Source organism: Scyliorhinus canicula, chromosome 6 (assembly GCF_902713615.1).
Source record: "Scyliorhinus canicula chromosome 6, sScyCan1.1, whole genome shotgun sequence".
In the NCBI taxonomy this organism is placed as follows: Eukaryota; Metazoa; Chordata; class Chondrichthyes; order Carcharhiniformes; family Scyliorhinidae; genus Scyliorhinus; species Scyliorhinus canicula.
The window spans coordinates 39,891,042-39,914,921 of NC_052151.1; the positions used below are offsets into that span (position 1 = coordinate 39,891,042).

At 42.4% G+C, this 23,880-nt stretch overlaps 1 protein-coding gene across 4 annotated transcripts in view; it reads right to left on the reverse strand.

Moving 5' to 3' along the window:
• armc2 (armadillo repeat containing 2) overlaps positions 1 to 19,645 on the reverse strand; it is a 253,785-nt gene extending 234,140 nt beyond the window's left edge. For all 4 annotated transcript variants that reach the window (XM_038799209.1, XM_038799210.1, XM_038799207.1 and 1 more), the window contains exon 1: positions 19,448 to 19,645. The gene's annotated coding sequence lies outside the window, so the exon portion shown is untranslated. The remainder of the gene's footprint in view (positions 1 to 19,447) is intronic.
• Positions 19,646 to 23,880: the final 4,235 nt, after the last annotated feature.

Sequence of the window (23,880 nt, forward strand, 5' to 3'; positions counted from 1 at the left end):
CCCCCTGGTCTTTGAGTCCAGCCCTGAGTGGAATACTTGGCCAACCCACCCCTTTCTCAATCTAGCAGGGTCTGTAGCCTTTAGGTGCGCCTCTTGTAGCATTGCCACATCCACCTTCAGCCCCCTCAAATGCACAAACACGCGAGTCCTCTTGACCGGCCCATTCAACCCTCTAACGTTCCAAGTAATCAGCCTGGTCGGGGGGCTTCCTGCCCCTGCTGCCAACTAGCCATCACCCTTTTTAGGCCAGCCTCCAGCTCGCGCCCCTGCCATCCTCGAGCCCCCCCCCCCCCCCCCCCCCCCGGGCATTCGCCAACCCAGACCTCCCATTTGGCACCTAGTAACAGTTCCTCCCCTGTCAGCAAAGCAGCCCCGCGCTCCCCCCCACCCCCCTGGTAACAGCACTAGAAACCCAACCCCCCCATATCAAGCTCCAGCTTAACACCTACTCGCCCCCCACTTCCGTGAGTCAGCTGACCAAGCTGACTTGATAGCTCCCACCCATGGCACCAGTCTGTCTCCCTATTATTCCCCCCCCCCGCCACTTGGACAAACATATTCAAAGCATCACATTTCCCTGTAAACAAAGATCAGAAAAAACTGTGGAAAAACAGTCATTGAAAAACAACCACAGAAACCACCCCCGTCCAACCAGCTCCCAGTAAGACAAAGTTAACTTTAGCCATCGAAACAGCCCCTTATTGCACATAAAACCTCTTATTCAAACAAGCACAAAAGTGATTTTCAACAAATCGCCACGACAACACTTTACAAAGATTCAGTGATTTAGTTCACCTCCAGTCTTTTTTCTTTGATGAAAGTCCATACATCGTCTGGTGTTCCTAAGTAAAAATCTCGTTCCTCATATGTGACCCACAGACGGGCTGGGTACAGCATCCCGAACTTCGCCCCCTTCTTAAAGAGGGCCGTTATTGCCTGATTAAACCCAGCTCGCCTCTTGGCCAAATCCGCGACCAGCTCTTGATAAATGCACAGCTCACTTGCTGCTCCGTTCTTTCTTGGCCCACCGCAGAACGTGTTCTTTGTCCAGGAATCGCTGCAAACGTACCACGATCGCCCTCAGCGGCTCGTTCGATCGGGGCTTCTTCGCGAGGGCTCGGTGCATTCTATCCACTTCCAGGGGCCATGGGAGCGCCTCAGCCCCCATCAACTTCTCTAGCATGTTCGTCACATAGGCCCTCACATCCGATCCCTCACTGCCTTCAGGGAGGCCGCCAATTCTCAGATTCTGCCTCCTGGACCTGTTCTCCAGCTTCCCCTGCATTCTTTTCTGGCGGTTGTTCATCATCTCCACCTTGGTCTCCAGCACGGTTAGGTATTCCTCATGCTCGGCTCACCTTTTTCTCCACCTCCTGGATCACACGTCCGTGGGTTTCTTGATTCTGCACCACCAATCGAAGCCTTGATCGGGTCCAGCTTGTCCTACTTAAGCTTGGCGAAGCAATCTTCAAAAAACTTCACCAGCTGCTCCGTCGACCACTGCATCGTCTTCCCGCGGCACTGCTTCTCCGCCATGCTTTCCCACGTTGCCAGCTCTGCTCACGTCTTCCTTGTAGAACTTTGTCATCTCACACGGCCACTTCTGGTCCAATTCTCCAAACACTGGAGGAGGATTTCTCCTCACTGTCTCACTCTTCACCGATTTATCCAATAAAATCCGGGAAACAGTGGGAGAAAAAGGTCTAAAAGTCCGTCACAGGCGGGAGCTATCAAATGTGCGACCTACTCCTCCATGGCCGCCACCGGAGGTCAGGTAGATAGATTCTTGATCAGCAAGGGGGCAAAAGCTGTCAGCGTGGCTGGAATGTGGAGTTGGGTTATAATTAGATCAGTTATGGGTTGTGATCTAACTGAAGCGGAACAGAGACCCAGGATGAGTTCATTTAGCCGTCGGGACTATGGTTCGATATGGGGCCTCAGCTGGGATCTCCCTAATGAGGCTGCACTTAGTCCCTTTTCCTGCACTGAGGTGCTCTGTAGGTTAAGATCGGAACACCATTTAAAAACGGCGTCACAATCTCTCACCCTCCCAATGCAAACCCCAAACTACCCCCAAGTTCCAACTCACCCATAAGGAGGTCCTCGGGGCTGCCCCACACCCCACATGTGCAGGACACCCCTAACCAGGCCCAATCCACAGCGTGGGGGAAATGCCAGCTTGGCACCTTAGCACTGCCAGCCTGGCACCCTGGTGGCACTGCCAGGGTACCAGGCTGGCAGTGCCAGGGTGCCACTCTACCCAGAGAGCAAGCACCTAGGGACCTCCGTTCCCCTGGGAGACCCCCACGAAAGCTGTTCCGTCTGGTTCTCGTTTGTGGAAGCCATCACTATACGGCGTTCCCCCGAGGTCACCGAGACAAAGGGGTTACATCTCAACGCCTCGGATACCCGAGGGAAATTTATATAAGAGAGAGACTAGCTGTCTCGCTCGAATATGCAAATTTGCAAAATAGTCAATGGGCAGGATTCAGATTGTGGCGTCAGTAGGGAATGGTGAACCTGGTAGATTCCAGAAGAGGGATTGCCCAGTATCTACCAGCCGCGTTGCGCTGCCTTTCGGGTGCAACGCGACCGGTAGATTGCATCCATGATCTTATTAAATGGTGAAGCATGCTCGAGGGGCATGGTTCACTTCTGCTCCTAGTTTGTTGGTATACAAGTCTTCAGTACTATTGCCAGAATGTTGTCAGGGTCCATGATCTTTGCAGTATCCAGTGCCTTCTGTGAAGAATAGAGGATTTAAGGAAAAATGGATTCTAAATGTATTGGGTAATTTAAGGATCAAAAGCCTGGGGTTAGAGTGTGATTGACTGCAGTGGTCCTCCTTTTTTTTAAAAAGGATTCCGTTTTGCAGGTCCTGGGAGCTTTTTACAGAATATGCTTTCAGTCCCTGGAAAGTTCATTTATTTTTTTCAGCATGGGGAGATGATGTCTGTGCTTTTGAGAAAGCTTTTGAAGAGGTCTGATCTGGCTATCATAGAGTCCATAAGTAAAAACAGTTTTCTTTTCCTGGAGGAACGTTTACAAAAGAAAGCAATAATATTTAAAAGCAGAGCAGGCATTTCCTTCTTCCAGGCCCTTCCATCAGGCAGAAGGTGCAGAAGTCTGAAGACTCGCACATCCAGACACAGGAACAGCTTCTTCCCCACAGCTACAAGACTCCTCACGACTCCCCTCCTCGGACTGATCTGTTCCCTGTAAGAACACTATTCGTGATGCCCTATGCTGCTCTTGCTCATGCATTTGCTTTGTTTGGCCCCCTGCTGAAACAACTCAGTTGAAGCAGCAAACTGACGATATTTAGCCAGAGAGTCTCATGGGGTTCTAACGAGAGGCAGGATCTGTTCTGTAAAGTAAGCATTATTTTTGCCATGCTGGTTTTAAGCTGATTGAGAGCTATATATTTTTGTTGTTTAATGTGGAATTTAGTAGTTGTGTTTAAGGGGTTAATGTTAGCTGTTCATTTTGCATGTGTGGTTAAAGAGTTTAATATTGTATTCATAATAAATTTGTGTTTTAAAGTACCAAATTCCTAATTCTTCATGCAATCACTGCTGGAGCAAATAATTCTTTCTGCATCGTCTTACAAAATAAACTAAAATATTGAGGTGTTGGCCCTGTATTCTAGCCACTGTTGGGGTCTGGTCTGGGATCATAATACTTCATCTGTTTCTTGACATCACGTGTAGCAAATTGAATTGGCCATAGACTGGAGGCCGTGATGAATCATCCACTCAGCACTTCGGCTGAAGATGGTGCTGCAAATATTTCAGCCTTGCCTTTTGTACTAATGTGCTGGACTGTACTGATGGTGGGGATATTTGTGGAGCCTCCTCCTCCAGTTAATTGTTTAATTGTTGACCATCATTCACGACTAGATGTGGCAGGACTGCAAGGCTTAGATCTGATCTGTTTGTTGTGGGATTACTTAGCACTGTCGATAGCAGACTGCTTCTGCTGTTTGCCGCTCAAGTAGTCTTGTGCTGTAACTTCACCATGTTGACACCTCAGCTCAATAGGAGCTCAGATGAGGCGAGAATGACTACACTTGAAAATCATGGCTGCATTTGAGGGCATCAAGGAGTCCTGGAAAAACAGGAGTAATTGGGAATCAGGAGGAAACTCTACGCAGAGCGGAGGTATACCTCGCACAAAGGAAGATGGTTGTGATTGTTCGAGGTCAGTCATCCCAAACCAGGGACAGCACAGCAGGGATTCCTCAGGGCAGTGTCCCAGGCCCAACCCCCATCAGCTGTTTCACTAATGACTTTCCTTCCAACATAGGGTCAGAAATGGAGATGTTTGTTGATGACTACACAATGTTCAGCACTATTTGTGACTCCTCAGATACTGAAACAGTTCGTGTCCAAATGCAGCAAGACCTGGACAATATTCAGGCTTCGGCTGATAAGTGGCAAGTAACATTCGCACCATACACGTGCCAGACAATGACTATTACCAACAAGAGAGAATCTAGCCAATGCCCTGAAACATTTAATGGTATCACCATCACTGAATCCCCCACTATCAACATCCTGGGTGGTTACCATTGACCAGAAACTGAACTGGACTAGCCATATAAATACTGTGACTAAAAGAGGTCAGAGACTAGAAATACTGCAGTGAGTAACTCACCTCCTGCCCACCATCTACAAGACGCATAACAGGAGTGTGATGGAATACTCTCCCCTTGCCTGGATGAGTGCAGCTCCAACAACACTCAAAAAGCTTGACAGCATCCAAGACAATGCAGCGCATTTTATTGGCATCCCTCCACCGCCAACACATCTCCCTGGCAAATGTGGAAAATTGTCCAAGTATGTCCTGTACACAAAAAGCAGGACAAATCCCACCTGGCCAATTCCCCCCCCCCCCCCCCCCCCCCCCACACACACAATCAGTCTACCCTGAATCATCAGTGGTGATGGAAGGGGTCATCAACAGTGCTATCAAGTGACACTTTTTTATATATAAATATTTTGATGAAGAAAGGTTTTTCCAATACAACACCTTCACAACCATATTCATACAACAATTACAATATTTCAACCCTCCCACCGCCTCCCCCCACTCCCCAAAAAAGAACAAAAGCCCCCTAACATCTGATGATGACCAGCTCCCTGAAGGAGGAAATGAACTGCCGCCACCTCAGGTAGAGCCCTTCCGTCGACCCTCTCAAGGAGGTACCAGAGGACTGGAAGACAGCTAATGAGGCCCAAATTATCAAGATAGATAGAGATAAACCAAGGAATTACAGACCAGTGAGTCTCACATCGGTGGTAGGAAAACTATTGGGAGAAAATTCTAAAGGACAGAATAAATCTCCACTTCGAGAGGCAAGGTTTGATCAGGGACAGTCAGCGTAGCTTTGTCAGAGGGAGGTCATACCTAACAAATTTGATTGAATTTTTTGAGGTGACCAGGTGTGTGTTTCAGGGTAGTGCAATTGATGTAGTTTACATGGATTTCAGCAAAGTCTTTGACAAGGCCTCACATGGAGACTGATAAAGAAGGTAAATGCACATAGGATCCAGGGCAACATGGCAAGTTGGATCCCAAAATTGGCTTAGTGAAGAGGTAGAGGGTGGTGGTAGAAGGCTGTTTTTCTGATTGGAATTGGTGTCCAGGGGCACACCACAGGGATCAGTGCTGGGTCCCTTATTGTTTGTGATATCTATGTTAAGCCACAGCTGGAGTACAGTGTTCAGTTGTGGTCACTGCACCATATGGGGGATGCACTTAGAGGGGGTGCAGAGGAGATTCACCAGGATGTTGCCTGGGATGGAGCATTTTAGCCATGAAGAGAGGTTATTTTCTTTGAAGCAGAGAAGGCGGAGAAGGGATCTCATAGAGGTATGTGACAACTGGAACACATTAGGAATATTGGATTCCAGGTATTGGGCAATTTAAGGGTTACAAACCTGAGGTTAGAGTGTGTTCGATTGCAGTGGTCATGTTTTTTTAAAAATAATTATTTTTTACAGGGCCTGGCTTCTTTTAGCAACCAGAAGGTGAAATTGACAAAGGAATGTGTTTTTCAGTCTGCACCAATGGACTGGGAAAGTCCCTTGGGGAATTAATGTGCTTTTCCGCCTGCAGAGATAATTTGTTTTTTAGCTTGGGGAGATGAGGTGGATCCAAGGAATGCAGACACATTATAAAAACCTTCAACGAGTTAGTTTTTGGAAACAGCATCGGAGAGCGGAGTTAAATTCTGATCTGCCTGACACTGAGTCCACAATTCACGCGCAGTAAGATAGATTGAAGGGGGGGGGGATGGGGTGTTGGACTATGAATGGATGGATGGAGTCCTGAATCTTTTTTCTTGATGTTTGTATTTAGAATGTTGAGGGTTGTTTCGGGGTTGGTGGGAGGGAGGAATTGTTGGCCAGTGGATTGCTTGTTGTTGGGTGTAAAGTTGGATGAAAATATTTTTTAAAAACAGATAGATTGAGAGCTGTATGTTTCTTTTTGTGTGGTTTAATGGGAAATTGAGTAGTAGTGCTTAAGGGGTAATTAAGAACATAAGAACAAGGCACAGAGTAGGCCATCTGGCTCTTCGAGCCTGCTCCACCATTCAACGAGATCATGGCTGATCTTTTGTGGACTCAGCTCCACTTTCCCGCCCGAACACCATAACCTTTCATTCCTTTATTCTTCAAAAAACTATCTATCTTTATCGTGAGAACATTTAATGAATGAACCTCAACTGCTTCACTGGTCAGGGAATTCCATAGATTCACAACCCTTTGGGTGAAGAAGTTCCTCCTAACCTCAGTCCTAAATCTACTTCCCCTTATTTTGAGGCTATGCCCCCTAGTTCTGCTTTCACCCGCCAGTGGAAACAACCTGCCCGCATCTATCCTATCTATTCCCTTCATAATTTTATACGTTTCTATAAGATCCCTCCGTATCCGTCTAAATTCCAACGAGTACAGTCCCAGTCTACTCAACCTTTCCTCGTAATCCAAACCCCCTCAACTCTGGGATTAACCAAGTGAATCTCCTCAGCACACCCTCCAGGGCCAGTACGTCCTTTCTCAGGTAAGGAGTCCAAAATTGAACACAATAATCCAGATGTGGCCTCACTAACACCTTATTCAGTTGCAGCATATCCTCCATAGTCTTAAACTCCACCCCCTAGCAATGAAGGATAAAACTCCATTCGCCTTCTTAATCACCTGCTGCACCTGTAAACCAACTTTTTGCGACTCATGCACTAGCACACCCAGGTCTCTCTGCACAGCAGCATGTTTTAATATTTTATCATTTAAATAATAATCCCTTTTGCTGTTATTCCGACCAAAATGGATAACCTCACATTTGTGAACATTGTATTCCATCTGCCAGACCCTAGCCCATTCACTTAAACTGATCCAAATCCCTCTGCAGACTTCCAGTATCCTCTGCACTTTTCGCTTTACCACTCATCTTAATGTCGTCTGCAAACGTAGACACATTGCCCTTGGTCCCCAACTCCAAATCATCTATGTAAATTGTGAACAATTATGGGCCCAATACTGATCCCTGAGCGGCATCACTAGCTACTGATTGCCAACCATTAATCCCCACTCTTTGCTTTCTATTAATTAACCAATCCTCTATCCATGCTACTACTTTACCCTTAATGCCATGCATCTTTATCTTATGCAGCAATCTTTTGTGTGGCATCTTGTCAAAAGCTTTCTAGAAATCCAGATATTCCACATCCATTGGCTCCCCATTGTCTACCACACTGGTAAAGTCCTCAAAAAGTTCCACTAAATTAGAAGGCATGACCTGCCTTTTAAAAAATGAACCCATGCTGCGTCTGGCCAATGGGACGATTTCCATCCAGATGCCTTGCTATTTCTTCCTTGATGATAGATTCCAGCATCTTCCCCACTACCGAAGTTAAGCTAACTGGCCGATAATTACCCGCTTTCTGACTACCTCCTTTTTTAAACAGTGGTGTCACGTTTGCTAATTTCCAATCCGCCGGAAACGTCCATGAGTGAAATGAAAATCGCTTATTGTCACAAGTAAGCTTCAATGAAGTTACTGTGTCGCCACATTCCGGCGCCTGTTCGGGGAGGCTGGTACGGGAATTGAACCGTGCTGCTGGCCTGCCTTGGTCTACTTTAAAAGCCAGAGATTTAGCCCAGGTTGCTAAACCAGCCCCATGTCTAGTGAATTGTAAGCTGTTCCTTTCGGATGTGAAGTTAAATGTTTAATATTGTATTCATAACAAAGTTTTGTTTTAAAAATACCCAAGTGCTGTTTCTTCATGCAATCGTTCCTGCAGCAAATGATTTTTTTCTGCCCAAGTCTTACAAATAAACTAAAATATTGGGGTTTCGGTCCAGTATCCTAGCCAGGGCTGCACGGTAGCATACGTGGCTAGCACTGTGGCTTCACAGCACCAGGGTCCCAGGTTCGATTGCCTGCTGGGTCACTGTCTGTGCAGAGTCTGCACCTTCTCCCCGTGTCTGCGTGGGTTTCCTCCGGGTGCTCCGGTTTCCTCCCACAGTCCAAAGACGTGCAGGGTAGGTGGACTGGCCATGCTAAATTGCCCTTAGTGTCTAAAAAGGTTAGATGGGGTTATTGGGTTATTGGAATAGAGTGGAAGGGAGGGCTTAAGTGGATCAGTGCAGACACGATGGACCAAATGGCGTCCTTCTGCACTGTCTGTTCTTCGTTCAAGGTTGGGGTCTGGTCTGGGATTGTAATAGGTGTATTAGATTATGAGGGGCATGAACAGGGTGGATAGAAAGCAGCTGTTCCCCTTAGTTGGAGGGTCAATAACAAGGGGGCATAATTTTAAGGTGAAAGGAGGTTTAGAGGGGATTTAAGTAAAGATTTTTTCACCCGGGGGTAATTGGAATCTGGAATGCACCGCTTGTAGGTGCGACAGAAAACTTCACAATCTTTTTTTAAAAGTACTTAGATGAGCACTTGAAGTGTCACAACATTCAAGGCTGTGGGCCATGTGCTGGAAAGTGGAATTAGAGTCACTTGTGTTTTTCGGTGCAGGCTTGATGGGCTGAAGGGCCTCTTCTGTACTGTATGATTCTATGACTCTATGAACCATGCTGGGACAAGTATTCTTGCAAACCGTTCAAGTAGGGAAGTAGAGACGGCTTTAAACTAAATAGAGAGGGAATGGTTCCAGAGCGGGGATAAGTAGACTTACAAAGCAAACGGATATTAGGTAATGATACCCAGAGTGTGACAGGAAGGGACAGAGAGTACAAACAGCAAATGGGGTCAAAGGGGTACAAAAATGGTAAAAAGGCAAAATGAATGGCTCTTCACTTAAATGCACATAGTATTTGGCACACACTAAATGAATTAACGGCACAAATTGAGGTTCATGGGCATGATCTTATAGCCATTACAGAGATTTGGTTACAAGGAAATCAAAGTTGGAAACTTAATATTCAGAGGTATGTGATTTTTTATAAGGACAGGCAGGATGTGGTGAGGTAGCTTTCTTAGTATAAGATGGAATAAGCACGATAGCAAGAAATTATCTTAGATCGGAAGAAATGGAAATGAAATGAAAATCGCTTATTGTCACAAGCAGGCGTCAAATGAAGTTACTGTGAAAAGCCCCTATGTAGAATCCATATGGGTGGTGAGAAATAACAAAGGGAAGACGACACTGGTGGGAGTAGTCTGTAGCCCCCTAACAGTAGCTATACTGTAGAATGGTGAATAAATCAAAAGGTAATGAGGGTGTATACAAAAGGCAGTACATTAATCAGCGGTGACTTTAATCTTCACGTGGATCGGGAAAATCAAACTGGCAGGGGTAGCCATGGAGAAGAATTCAGAGTGTATTCAGGGCAATTTCCTAGAAAAATATGTTGTGGATTCAACCAGGTTTCAGGCTATTGGTAATGTGTAATGAAGCAGGTTTTGTAAACAATCTCAGGGTAAAAGATCCCCTAGTAAACAATACCATAACATGGAAACATTAAGCATTCAGTCTGAGAGTGAGAAACCTGGGTCAGAAACAACCGTGCTAAACTTAAATAAGGATAATTAACAAAGTAACAAGGGCAGAGTTGGCTGGAGTGGACTGGGAAAAGAGTTTAGCAGAAAAGAATGGCATATGAATGGCATAGCTCTGTTCTTTTATATAAACGGGAGTGGGAAATCAGTAAAGATAACAAGAATAGAACAAAAGGTCACAGATATCGGTTGAGAGGCGGTGGATTTAAAACAGAGATGAGGAGGCACTACTTCTCGTAGAGGGTGGTGAATTTGTGGAACTCGTTGCTCCACAGTGCAGTGGAGTCCAAATCATTAAATGGTTTCAAGAGGGAGATAGATATTTCTGATTTTAAAAAACAGATTAAAGGGATATGGTAAGGAGGTGGCTTTGAGACCACGGAGAGATCAGCCATTATCTGATTGAGTGGCGGAGCAAGCTCGAAGGGCTGAATTGCCTACTTCTGCTCTGAATTCCTATGTTCCCAGATTCAAGTCTGACCACCTCAGGGGAGAACCTTTATTTGATGAGCTGGGCGGAGCTTAGAGAGAGTCAGACAGGGAATGCTGTTTTCGACAGTCACAAGCAGAAGGCTGTGGAGGTCACCCAGAGAGGTCATGAAGGAAACGGTTCCAGAAGACAGACTTTCGAAAAAAGGTTGAAAGGAACTTGACTTACAGCAGAGACTTGCTTTGTAAATACAAGAATCATCTTTGCCCGTCAATGTAAGTGGAAAGAGAGCCGCATGTTATTTAGAGTGATGTTTAATAGGAACTGATTGTGTTAAGGTTAAGAAACTACATGTAATCTGTTAGAATTGAAGTTTAAGAGTTTAAATATTGTTTTCTTTTATTTTAATAAATGTTGCTTATAAAATAACCATGCCCTATTTCTTATATTATCACTCCCGGAATGAATCGATCTTTCTGCACAGTCTTAAAACTTGAAAAAGCAACGCATCTGGTTCAATCCCTTAGCCATTGTTAAGGGCTGACCAGGTGTCTGTAACAGGCCCCATAGAATGCGATTGGGGACATAATACTGTGGAACCAGGAAATGACAGGGGAGTTAAATAAATACTTTGTCAGTCTTAACAGTGGAAGACACGAATAACATTCCAATATAACACAAAATAATTAATGGGCAAAAGTAGGGAAGGATATAAATACAATAATTATCACGAGAGAAAAATACGAGGGAAATTAATAGGGCTAAACGCTGATATGTCCCTGGGCCTGAGGATTGCATCCTAGAATATTAAAGGAAGTAGCTACAGAGATAGTGGCTGCACTGGTAGTAATCTTTTTTATAATAATAATCTTTATTGTCACAAGTAGGCTTACATTAACACTGCAAAGAAGTTAGTGAAAAGCCCCTAGTTGCCATACACCTGTTTGGGTACACAGAGGGAGAATTTAGAACGTCCAAATTACCGAACAGCAAGTCTTTCGGGACTTGTGGGGAAACCGAAGCAGACACGGGGAGAAAGTGCAGACTCTGCACAGAGAGTGACCTAAGCCGGGAATCGAACCTGGGACCCTCGTGCTGTGAAACATAAGTGCTAACCACTGTGGTACCATGCTGCCCTAATCTTCCAAGAATCCTTAAATTCTGGAAAAGTGTTATTTAGAGTGATGTTTCAGAGAATTGGAAAATTGTTTATTCAAAAGAGGAGGGAGACAAAGAACAGATAACTATTGGCCAGTTAGCTTAACATCGGTCATTGGGAAAACATTAGAATCCAATATAAAGGATGTAATAGCAGAGCATTTCAAAATATATAATATAATCAAGCAGTGTCAGCATGGCGTCATTCAGCATGGATTCATTCCAAATCTACAAATATACTCCCGGAACGCCTTGACCCACTTCAATTCGCATACCGTCGCAACCGGTCCACATCAGACACCATTTCCCTGGCCCTACACTCATCCCTAGAGCATCTCGAAAACAAGGACTCCTACATCAGACTCCTATTTATTGACTATAGCTCCGCCTTCAACACCATAATCCCAGCTAAGATCATATCAAAGCTCCAAAACCTAGGACATGGCTCTCCACCCTGCAACGGGGTCCTTGACTTTCTGACCAACAGACCACAGTCAGTAAGAATGAACACCAACACCTCCTCCACAATAGTCCTCAATACCGGTGCCCCGCAAGGCTGCGTACTTAGCCCCCTACTCTACTCCCTGTACACACACGACTGCGTGGCAAAACTTGGTTCCAACTCCATCTACAAGTTTGATGACGATACGACTATAGTGGGCCGGATCTCGAAGAACAACGAGTCAGAATACAGGAGGGAGATAGAGAACCTAGTGGAGTGGTGTAACCAGTGGCGGACTGGCCAAGGTGTCAGCTTGCCCGATGGCAAGTGGGCCCCTGATGAAGTGAGCCCCCTATATAAAATAAAACTGCAATAAAGAAACAAACACAAACAACTGTTTTAGTAATAAAAAGGAATAAGAAAAAAGAGAGAACAGGACACAAATAAGCAGTGCATGAAAAGGAACGAAGCAGGGGAGGTAGTGGAAGGATGTGGAATAGGGGGGCCCGGGTCGGGCATAATTAAGGAAATTCCATGTTTTCAGCAAGAGTGTGTGAATTTAAAGATAAAGTTACAATTTGTGATTTGAGATGGTCGGCAACTTCAAAGGATATCAAGCAGTAGTCTTGGTTCAGCCGGTACATCGGTCCGGGGCCCGGAGAGCCAAGAAGGGGTCTGTGAATCTCTGAAGGGCCCTTAAAAATTATAATTAATTAGATAAATAAATCTCCAACTTCTTTCCTGAGATTTGTATTCTAACTTAATAAAATATAATTGTTTTTAAAAAGAGCAATACCAAATAAAACTGCAATAAAGAAACAAACAAATAATCACTGTGTATGAAGGAACGAAGCAGTGTTAAACGGATGTGAAAAGGAGTGGAGGGGGGCGGGGGGGCTGGTTCACTCGGGTCGGACATAGTTGGAAATCCATGTTTTCAGCAAGAGTGTGTGAATTTAAAGATAAAGTTACAGTTCGTGATTTGAGATGGTCGGCAACTTGAAAGGATATCAAGCAGTACATAGGGTCGTGAGGTTACCGAAAAGGAGAAGCGGTACCTTTGACCATGAATCATGAGGTCAAAGATATTGAAGTGATAAGCCATGATCGTTAAACTCAAAGGGTTGCGACTTGTAACACGATACTGGTATCAAACTGGACATGTTAACTTTGGTCGTGGGACCATTCTTAATGTCTTACTATAGTCGGACCAAACTTCTAAGTTTCAACAGTTGTCTCAGTTGCTTGCTGGTGTGAACACTGGACAGTGGATTGTCTCCTCTTCTGAAGCTGCATCGGCCACAGCAGTATTGACTAATGAACATAGCCTATTGAAGTGTAAGTAAGTTATTTTATATTTTTTATCAAGTAGGGGTTTATCTGGCGTTCCTTCAAGTTATTCTTGCAATCATCAATATTCATTTTTCCCTTGGTCGGTACAAGGGTTCTTTAGGCGGTGGCAGCCTTTTCTCGACTTTCTGGCTCAACGATAGGGTACGGGAACAGCAGCAGCAGCAACCCGGGGAGGGAAAAGGGGAGGGAAAAGGGGGGGGGCCGACAATGACTATGTTTGTTTATTTAATTTTAATATTTTTAAAGTTCTTTTGTTGTTCATTAGGGTTGGGGGGGTGGGGGGATGTGATACATGCGCCGATACGGTCTGGGGGTGTCACAGTTATTATGGGTTATTGTGTTGCATTTCATTGTTTGTCGTTATGTTTTATATTTTCTGTAAAAAATTCCAATAAAAATTATATATAAAAAAAAATATTCATTTTTCCCAATGTGGGCTATTTTTAATTAAGTTTTATTTCAGGAATATTAGCCCTACCAGCATGGAAAAGAAAACGCATAAATCTGGGTCACTAAAATGCAAAGAACAAAAAGAAGCAGAAAGGAAGGAATCAGCCAAGCGATGCAGGCCTATTACAGAGTTTATAATACCACAAGCACAATCCACATCAATATCCAGTTCTGCAACAAATTATCAAGAAGCAAGAAACAATGCTCATAGTGATGATGCAATGACATGCGAGTTACAAGAACAGAGAAGAGCTACTTTGAATGTAGAGACAAATACAAGTGCATCCATTACTAATCAACCCAGGCCCAATATTTCTTCTGGCTTCCTTGTTCCGGTATTTGTACTGCCTGTAGTTGCAACATCTGAACACATAGCTTCAACTAGTGACAGGGAATCAGATATTCCTTCAAGCATAAATGACTTGGTTTCTGAAGCACATCCTGTAAATGAACCTACGCAAGAAAATGAAAGATCAATTACTGGAATCTTCCAATATCCATCACGAGCAAAGCTAAAACAGTTTTTTGCTGAACATCCACTTCAGCCACTTGATGATCTGCCATTTGATGCTCGTTTGTATGAGAGGAAAATTATGAATGACTCAGTCCCAAGAAAATGGCTAACATATAACAAAGAAAATAGATGCTTATATTGTTCATACTGCTTAGCCTTTGAGTTTCCCAACACTTGTAATCCATCACCCTTTGTACGTGGCTTTAGTGACTACAGCCGTATTAGCCAGAGTTTGACTTTACATGAATCGACAACACATGTCAGAAATGCTCAGCAATATATCAGTGTGGTTAATGATGGCACCTTAGATACATTTTTTGCAGCATTACTAATTAAAAGGAAAGAAGAAGTATTGAAGCAGAGAAGTATTGTCATGAGGATTATAGACATCATAAAAATGCTAGGCACGCAAGCACTTCCTTTTCGAGGTCACAGAAATGAATCGGCCTACACTCTAGATAATGAGGTTCTGAATCATGGCAATTTTTTAGCTACAGTGCAGTTGATGGCAAAATATGACCCCATTATGGCAGCTCACGTTTCTGCAATGCAAAACAAGTCTAAACAAAGAAGCAAACGATTAGAGCAACAAGGAAAGGCTCAAAGTAAAGACCGTGGTGGACTTGTTACATACCTGAGTAAAACAACTATAAACATGTTAATCAAAATTATGAAGAATATGATACAAGAAAGAATTAGTCATGAAGTTTCTCAAGCAAAATATTATTCTATTCAGGTTGATTCAACACAAGATAATTCATCCATCGATCAGTTTAGCATTATTATTCGGTATGTGCTTAAAGGTATTATCTGTGAGCGACTACTTTCAGTTGTGCCAAGTAATGATGGTACAGTACAGGGACTTTTTGATCTATTGATTGAAACATTACAGCATCTTAAAATTGACCCCAAAAATGTTTATCTGATAGCACAGATGGCACTGCAAGCTACCATGGCCAGTATAATGGTTTACAAAGTAAAATTGCTGATGTGGCTGATCAACATGTTCATATATGGTGCTATGCCCATGTCTTGAATTTGGTGATAACTGAAACAACAAAATGTTGTGTGCCTGCAGTTTCTTTTTTCAATTTGCTCCAGAATATAGCAACTTTTGTGAAAGCATCATACAAGAGAATGGCTGTATGGATAGAAGTTGTTGGAAAACATCTAGGACAAGAAAAAATGAAACGATTAAAGCTAATTGGTGAGACCAGATGGTCAGGAAAATCCAATGCAACAACAACTATATTTGGACGTTTTGATGATGCCGCTGCCAGTACTTTCGTAAATCTATTGACATGCTTATCAATGATACAAGATTCAGAAAAGTTTGATGCAAAAACAAAACAGGAAGCAAATGTTTTACTTCAAAGTCTTCTAAAGTTTGAAACCATATTGACAGCATTTACTTACTTGTATATATTTGAAACTACAACCCCGTTATCAAGTTATCTACAGACAAGTGGTTTAGATATGTTTACTGCATGGAGTTTGGTAGATTTAGCTACAACTAAGTTGAAGGAACAGAGAAGAACATTTGATAACGTTCACAGCAAGGCTTTGGAATTTATAAATAAATGTAATGACAGGATTTCACAGATGAATATGGATGAAAATCAAACATTGGAAATTGATGCGTTGGAAACAGCATTGCCAGTTAAGAGGCAGAGGAAGAAGAAAAGAATGGCAGATGAGCTTCTTGATGATGAAAGAAATTCCTCAGATTCTCTAGCTGATTTTCGAGTAAATGTGTTTAACCTAATAATGGATCGCATTGTCCAGTGACCAGAATCACGCTTTGTACAACACAAACAGTTGTATAAAGATTTGTCCTGCTTGGACCCAGCAAAGTTTAAAACTATTGCAGAAAAGGGCCTTGAAGATGAAGCATTGGAAGGTATTATTAAGGTGTTTCCACAAATCAGCAAAGATCAAGTAATATTGGAATTGTTTTCTTTTGCTTCAAACTTTGATGTATTAAAGCTATTGCTTAATGATGGTGAGAATATGGATTCCAGTTGCAACAATTGTAAAATCTGCAGCACTTGCCCATTGTGTGTACTAAAAATTCTGGCATCCAACAGACTTCATGACAAGGCATATGATAACCTTTATGAACTTTATAAAGTCATCTGCGCACTATCAGTTACTCAAGTCCAATGTGAGAGGACATTTTCAAAGCTAAAGATCATAAAGACAAGGTTAAGAAATTCGCTGTCTGAGGAGAATTTGGAATCATACATGTTGCTGTCCATTGAAAAGGAATTGTTAGATGAATTGGATGCAGAAGCAATTATTGGCAGATTCGCACAATCATCTAGCGAACACAAGCGATTGCTCTTAATATAGTGGACTGCATGCAATGCTCTATTGTGCTTTTGAACTATCTGTTAATGTGCAAATTGTGCAGTAAACTATTTAAAAATATCAACCAATTACTTACAATTTTAAAAAAAATTAAAAATTCAATTATAACATTCTGTATTTACATTTGGTATCTACTGCCAGTAATATGTACAGTACATGTACACTGTAATTACTAGGAAATACACATTTTTTCCACAAAAATTTTAATTGTACCCTTTTTTCCATATATATTTTTTGAAAATTTTATTTATTCGTTATTAAAATTAAATGATAGCATTGTAGTTGTGGGTGGGCCCCCTTTGTCTCCTGGCAACCAATATTTTTATACCCAGTCCGCCACTGGGTGTAACGACAACAATCTCTCCCTCAATGCCAGCAAAACTAAAGAGTTGATCATCAACTTCAGGAAGCAAAGTATTGTACACACCCCTGTCAGCATCAACGGGGCCGAGGTGGAGATGAAATGAAATGAAATGAAAATTGCTTATTGTCACGAGTAGGCTTAAATGAAGTTACTGTGAAAAGCCCCTAGTCGCCACAGTCCGGCGCCTGTTCGGGGAGGCTGGTACGGGAATTGAACCCACGCTGCTGGCCTGCTTGGTCTGCTTTAAAAGCCAGCAATTTAGCCCTGTGAGCTAAACCAGCCAGTTTCAAATTCCTAGGGGTACACATCACCAAAAATCTGTCCTGGTCCACTCACGTCGACGCTATCACCAAGAAAGCACAACAGCGCCTATACTTCCTCAGGAAACTAAGGAAATTCGGCATGTCCACATTAACCCGTACCAACTTTTACAGATGAACTATAGAAAGCATCCAATCGGGCTGCATCACAGCCTGGTATGGCAACTGATCGGCCCAGGACCGCAAGGAACTTCAGAGAGTCGTGAATACCGCCCAGTCCATCACACAAACTTGCCTCCCATCCATGGACTCCATCTACACCTCCCGCTGCCGGGGGAAAGCGGGCAGCATAATCAAGGATCCCTCCCAGCCGGCTTACTCACTTTTCCAACTTCTTCCATCGGGCAGGAGATACAGAAGTCTGAGAACACGCACGAACAGACTCAAAAACAGCTTCTTCCCCACTGTCACCAAACTCCTAAATGACCCTCTTATTGACTGACCTCATTAACACTACACCCTGTATGCTTCAACTGATGCCAATGCTTATATAGTTACATTGTATATCTTGTGTTGCCCTATTATGTATTCTCATGTATTTTCTAGTATTTTCTTGAATTTTGTTTAATTCCCTTTTCTAATGATCTGTTGAGCTGCTTGCAGAAATATAATTTTCACTGTACCTCGGTACACGTGACAATAAACAAATCCAATCCAATATTACAATTCTTTGAGGTGGCCATGAGCATAATAGATAAAAGAGAACCAATAGATGTAACATAATTGGATTTCCAAAAAGCATTTAATAAGGTACCACACAAAAGGCTACTTAATAAAATAAGAGCCCATTGGTTTTGGGGGCAGTATATTAGCTTGGTTAGGGATTGGTTAACTGATAGAAGACAGAGTTGGGATAAGAGAGCATTTTCAGGATGGCAAACTGTGACTCAGTGCTGAAGGCACAATGAATGACTTGGTTGATTGATTGATTGACTGATTGATTGATTTATTGTCACATGTACAAAAATACACTGAAAATCATTTTTCTGTGCCCAAGGGAACATATACAGTATGTACACAGTAGACAAAAAGAATATTCAGCAAAGTACATCAACAAATAGTGATTGGTTACAGTGTGGGGCGAGGGACATGATGTACCATTGCCAAGTTTGTGGATGACACAAAAATAGGTGGGAAGGCAAGTGGTGAGGGTGACACATAGTCTACAGAGGCAGGTTAAGTGAGTGGGCAAAAACTTGGCAAATGGAATATAATGTAGGAAAAAAGTGAAATTATGCATTTTGATAGGAATAACAAATGAGCTGAATATTATTTAAATGGAGAAAGACTGCAGATAGCCGCAGCACCCAGTAACATTACCCAATATGCCACCGACTTCCTTCATGTAGTTGGTCTAATTAAAGCACTATTCCACTAATTAAGTACCCACTGTTCTGAAAACACTGTAAATTAATATAAAATGCTAGTACAGGCTTACTGTGTTATTGAAACGGAGCTTTGTAGCTGCAGCTTTTTTTAATCTTCACCTCTTAACTATATTTCTATGTCGTATATTATTACATTAATTATTTTTTGTATGTCCGATACTATTATCGCATTAAATAATTCAGCAGCAACAACTTCTGGAACGGTTAACAATGTTGCTTGAAACTGCGCCAGTAAAATGTTTCCAGTGTTCTAACAATACTAAATTTTAGGAGGTGGGGAGACTCGCTTGCGGGAGGGACGTGAGGCACAATTCCTCAAACCCCGATTGCAACATGTCCAATTCGAACGGCGGGGTTGACGCCATTCCCCGTCCGTTGTTATGACAACAGCGACCATTGTTTACCTCACGGCCCTCCCAGCATGCACGGCGCCCCCCGCCGTTTCCGTGGCAACCATACACAGCCAGCGGACCGCTCTGATCTGTTCCGCACAGAGACGGTAAGAAACCCGCCGTCAAACTCCACAACCATGTCCCTCCAGTCCGCCTATCGACATCTCAGACTACAGGGCGGATGATATTTTTCGGAGGAGGTAGGGAGCCGCAGAGAATCCTCAACATCCCCATCCGAACCGAACTTACTAAATTTGAGCTTCAGAGTTTCTGCGAAGCTGGAACTTCCGATGTCCAAGACTCGAAGGTTGCCATCGCGCCTTGGGTTTGCAATTAACCTGTCAGGGGTTGCTTTTTAAAAATTATTTTTATGGTTGAGGGTCTGGGGTTTTCCTCGCACCAACCGTCACGCGGCGAACGCTCAGACACCCGCCTGCCGCGCATGCGTGGCCGGGTCGCGGTGATGTCATTGGCACGTGTCGGGTGTGACGTAAAGGTGCAAACCCTTCCTTGAGTATTCTCCTCACTCTAAACCTGATCTCAGACAATTTAATGTGAATGATGGTTCCCAAAGAGTTAACGTTAAAGACAGGTGAAATATTGCTCTGTGCATGTGCAGCACGGTAGATTCCTACTTTGAATAACATGCAAATTAAAACAAATCATCGAATATAACAAAGACAAATTATATTGAAACACATTGAAAAAGTCTGAAATCATAATGGAGTACATTGAAGCGAGATAACACCAAATCACCCAAACAAGCCGAGTATCAGCTTATGTGTCTCACCCACAGAAATCCTGAAGCACTGCTCAGTAGCATGGTGGTTAGCACTAAGGCTTCACAGCGCCAGGGTCCCAGATTCAATTTCCGACGTGGGTCACTGTGCGGACTCTGCACATTCTCCTTTTGCGTGTATTTCCTCCGGGTACTCCGGTTTGCTCCCACAAGTCCCGAAAGGTGGGCTATTAGGTAATTCGGACATTCTTAATTCTTCCTCCATGTACCCGAACATGAGCCGGAATGTAGGGACTGAGAGATTTTCACAGTAACTTTATTGCAGTGTTAAAGTAAGCCTACTTGCGACAATAAAGATTATTATTATTACCCCAGGCTGTCAGTAAGCAATCCTTCATTCAGGTGGAGCATTTAATATTTACACATCAATATTTTGGGGAGTGAAGGAAATCAGCTGTTTCTGATAGGTAAATATTAAAGCCCAGTCTTTAATACCCATTTTAAAATAAGGATTTCAGTATTCATAACCTTAGGCCATGACAAAACACATAACCTAAACAGAGGTACAAAGCTTGACACATCCACAAACTAATTGAAGATAAAAACAACATATTTACTGACAATATGAATGGACTATTGTTCTTCAAAGTAAGTTTCATATTAAGAAATGAGCTGTACCAGTAATCAAGATCAAGGTCGAAATAAGCACCACAGCAATATGAAGCCACCATTGTTCAGAAAATGGATGAAGTGAAAGTCAGCAGAAAACCAGTAAAAATCAGACTTGATTACAGCACAAAATTACATTCCATAGCACAAATATTCAAACATGAAACATTTAAAACTTAAGTTGCACATTGAGGATTGACAGTTAACCATCGAATCAAATGTATTTGAAACTCACCCAAACCAATTAGGACGACAGAGATATGGACAGATGGCCTCAGACTGATAACGTTTTCCTTAAACATGAGAGTTCAGACAGCCATTTTCTATCCAGGATCATTCTATACTTTGATCTAACTACTTGCTATCTTTTGATTCGTATTTTCACTTTCCCACTCTAACTCTTGAAGTTCACGCAAGCTGTTTTGCGTTAAGCAAGAAACTATTTCTGTAATATTTTTGAAAGTTAAAATTGTTTTATAAATTACTTCTCTTATATTTTTTGCTGGCAAGGCTTTATTGAGAATAGATTTAAGTTTCTCTCAATTGTAATCAGTAGAGGCAATAAAAGATTCTTACTTGCATCCAAGAAGTGTAACTCAAATTTCTACCGAGTTGTATAGTGTTCGCGAGACTGCAATTGAACCGCATGGTAGATCTCTACAATTGGCGCATTCCGCAGAGCCGGAGGAGATCGGAAGACTGAATATCGTACCGTTAGCGGAAGCCCAGAAGGACGAAGACCCAAAGAAAAACGGTTAGACTGGGGTAAGAAAATCTCTCTTTTCACCCATTAGAAGTCTCAAAGTCGCAACGTCTAGTGCTTCGACCCCTTAAGAAAGGACCTTTTAAGAAAGTGTTATTCAATCGGGTGCCGGTCGTGGAAACTAAATAAAACGGACTGAATAATAAATAGTTGCAGCGGTGTGATCGTCAAATTGCACATAACGTAGTTGACGGCCAAATAATTGGGTGTAAGGCTGAGTTTATTGCTGACAAAAATCCTAAAATAGATTCAGAACCTTCAAATGGTAGAGAACTACTTCCAACAACCTCTAAGGGAGGCCGAGTTGTACCAGATGTCTCTGTTGACAATATATAGGGTGACTTTAGATCTTTGATTTATAGGCATTTTGGATTGTCTAAAGTATCTACGCAAATTTAATCAAAATATGACATCCCTAAAGGACAGTGGTCCCTTGACGACATCAAAACAATTTGGGGAAAAAACCACACGATTGACCAAAAAGAAACCTATGAAATGGTCTTTTGCAATAATGGCACAGCTCTATAAGCAGCAAGAAACAATCACAAACACAAAACACAATTGCGAACTTAAAACTGCCAAAGAAAAACTAGTGGCAGTCATTGACCAAGTGCGAGCTGTAAAATCTAAGCTCGAGAAATCTGATCAAACTGAAATACTATTGACAGACTCAAAATGCAGAACTCAGCTATTACTATTACAAATTGATGAACTCCAAAAGAGAAATACTGATTCAGAATCCAAACTTCAACAGTTAATATCAGAAAATGATGGTCTTAAAAGTCAAAATTGCCAGTTACTTGAGGAAAAATGTATTTTGGAAAGTGACATGGACACCATGAAATGTCATAACAAATTACTGACGGACAAATTAACAACTCAAAAGCCTTCAAATCTGTCTTTAAAATCTCAGTTCAACTCTCTAAAGCAAACAGTCCCACCAACGGCAAGAATTGAAATGATTATAACTAAGGCCCACGATGTACCAGTGATATCTAAATCAAATCCTGCATTATTGCAAGCTGCTACTGATGTGAAAACAATGAATACACTGATTGGAGTTCTGATGTGGAGATGTCGGCATTGGACTGGGGTGAGCACAGTAAGAAGTCTTACAACACCCGGTTAATGTCCAACAAACCTGTTGGACTTTAACCGGGTGTTGTAAGACTTCTTACTGTGATCGGAGTTCCACAGTGGGAGTCTGGCCAAATGGAAGAGATATTCCATTTGTCTGTTCCGGGTTCAAGGACACTTTTTCCCCAGAACAAACCGTTATCTTACTCTGAAACCAACCAAGAAATGCTACTGGCCCCGATCCAAAAGCCTCTCATGGCAGCTTTAATAGACTGAGATTTTTAAACAAGAAAAGCCTATTCAGTTGAACAACGAGCCTAGTGGCAAACAAAGTGTAATACAACTTAACCCATTAAGCACCAAACAGCTTGGAGTTGAAGTGATAACGACAACAGCCTGGGTTTTACACCATTTAAAAGATCTCAAAAACTATGATGAAATGTTTGAAACAGTTTGGAAGAGGTTTTCTGGAATGGAACTCCAGCCAAAAGAGGAAAAGTGTGAAATTAGTGCATTAGGATCATTTAAAACCCATTTTGTCACTGGTTTATGACCAGAACTATCTGCAGCTTTAAACTTGATCCTACCCAGATATCAGTCCCAGTCCGAAACAGCAACTGCTAAAAATAGCACATCAATTGTTGCTTTTCCTCTTCCGTTAACAACAAATCCGACCCCTGTACTCACTTTGAAAAAGAATACCAGTGAAGATATGAAATTCCTTTCCCGTGTTGAAGACGGCCATTTTTCGAATTTCAGATTTCATGATTACAAACTGGACTCCTACGATGAAGACCCGTCTCCTGGCTACAGGTATACGCCCCAAGTCACGTATCGCCAAAAAGTTGCCAAGAACTGTTAACTTGAGAAAACTGTCATTATTTTGAATGTTGCTTTATTCATTTTAAGAAATTAACAAATCTTGTTAGGTGTGCTTTCTTTAACAGACAGCGAATTCATCTACAGAAAACCAAGTTCATTCAGCACAAGATTGATTCAGTCATATATTCAAAAAGTTATTGTGTTTGATATTTTAAAATAAATGTTTAAAATTAGCTTGGAAATTAAAACTTCAGACAATGTGGAAGCTGTTTTTAAGAAAAACAACTCTGATTAAAAGCAAAGCTATGTTTCAGAACAGTGTTCTTCAAAGTCGGGGGCGCGACCCGCGGGTGGGTCGCGGGTGGACGTTGGGAGGGTCACGGAGTTGCGCAATGCGGCTGATTTTTTAAAAACACGTTTGCAGAATGCGCAAGCGCGCCGATAATCGGGCACGCATGCGCAGTGCGACTGCTATTTTTGGTTTACTAGTTCTGTAGTGTTTTTATTCATTTATTTTATTCATTTAATTTATATTTTTTTCATTTATTTTATTCATTTTTTTTACAAGTTCGGGGGGGTTTATTTGATAAAAATTTACAGGAAAAATATGCA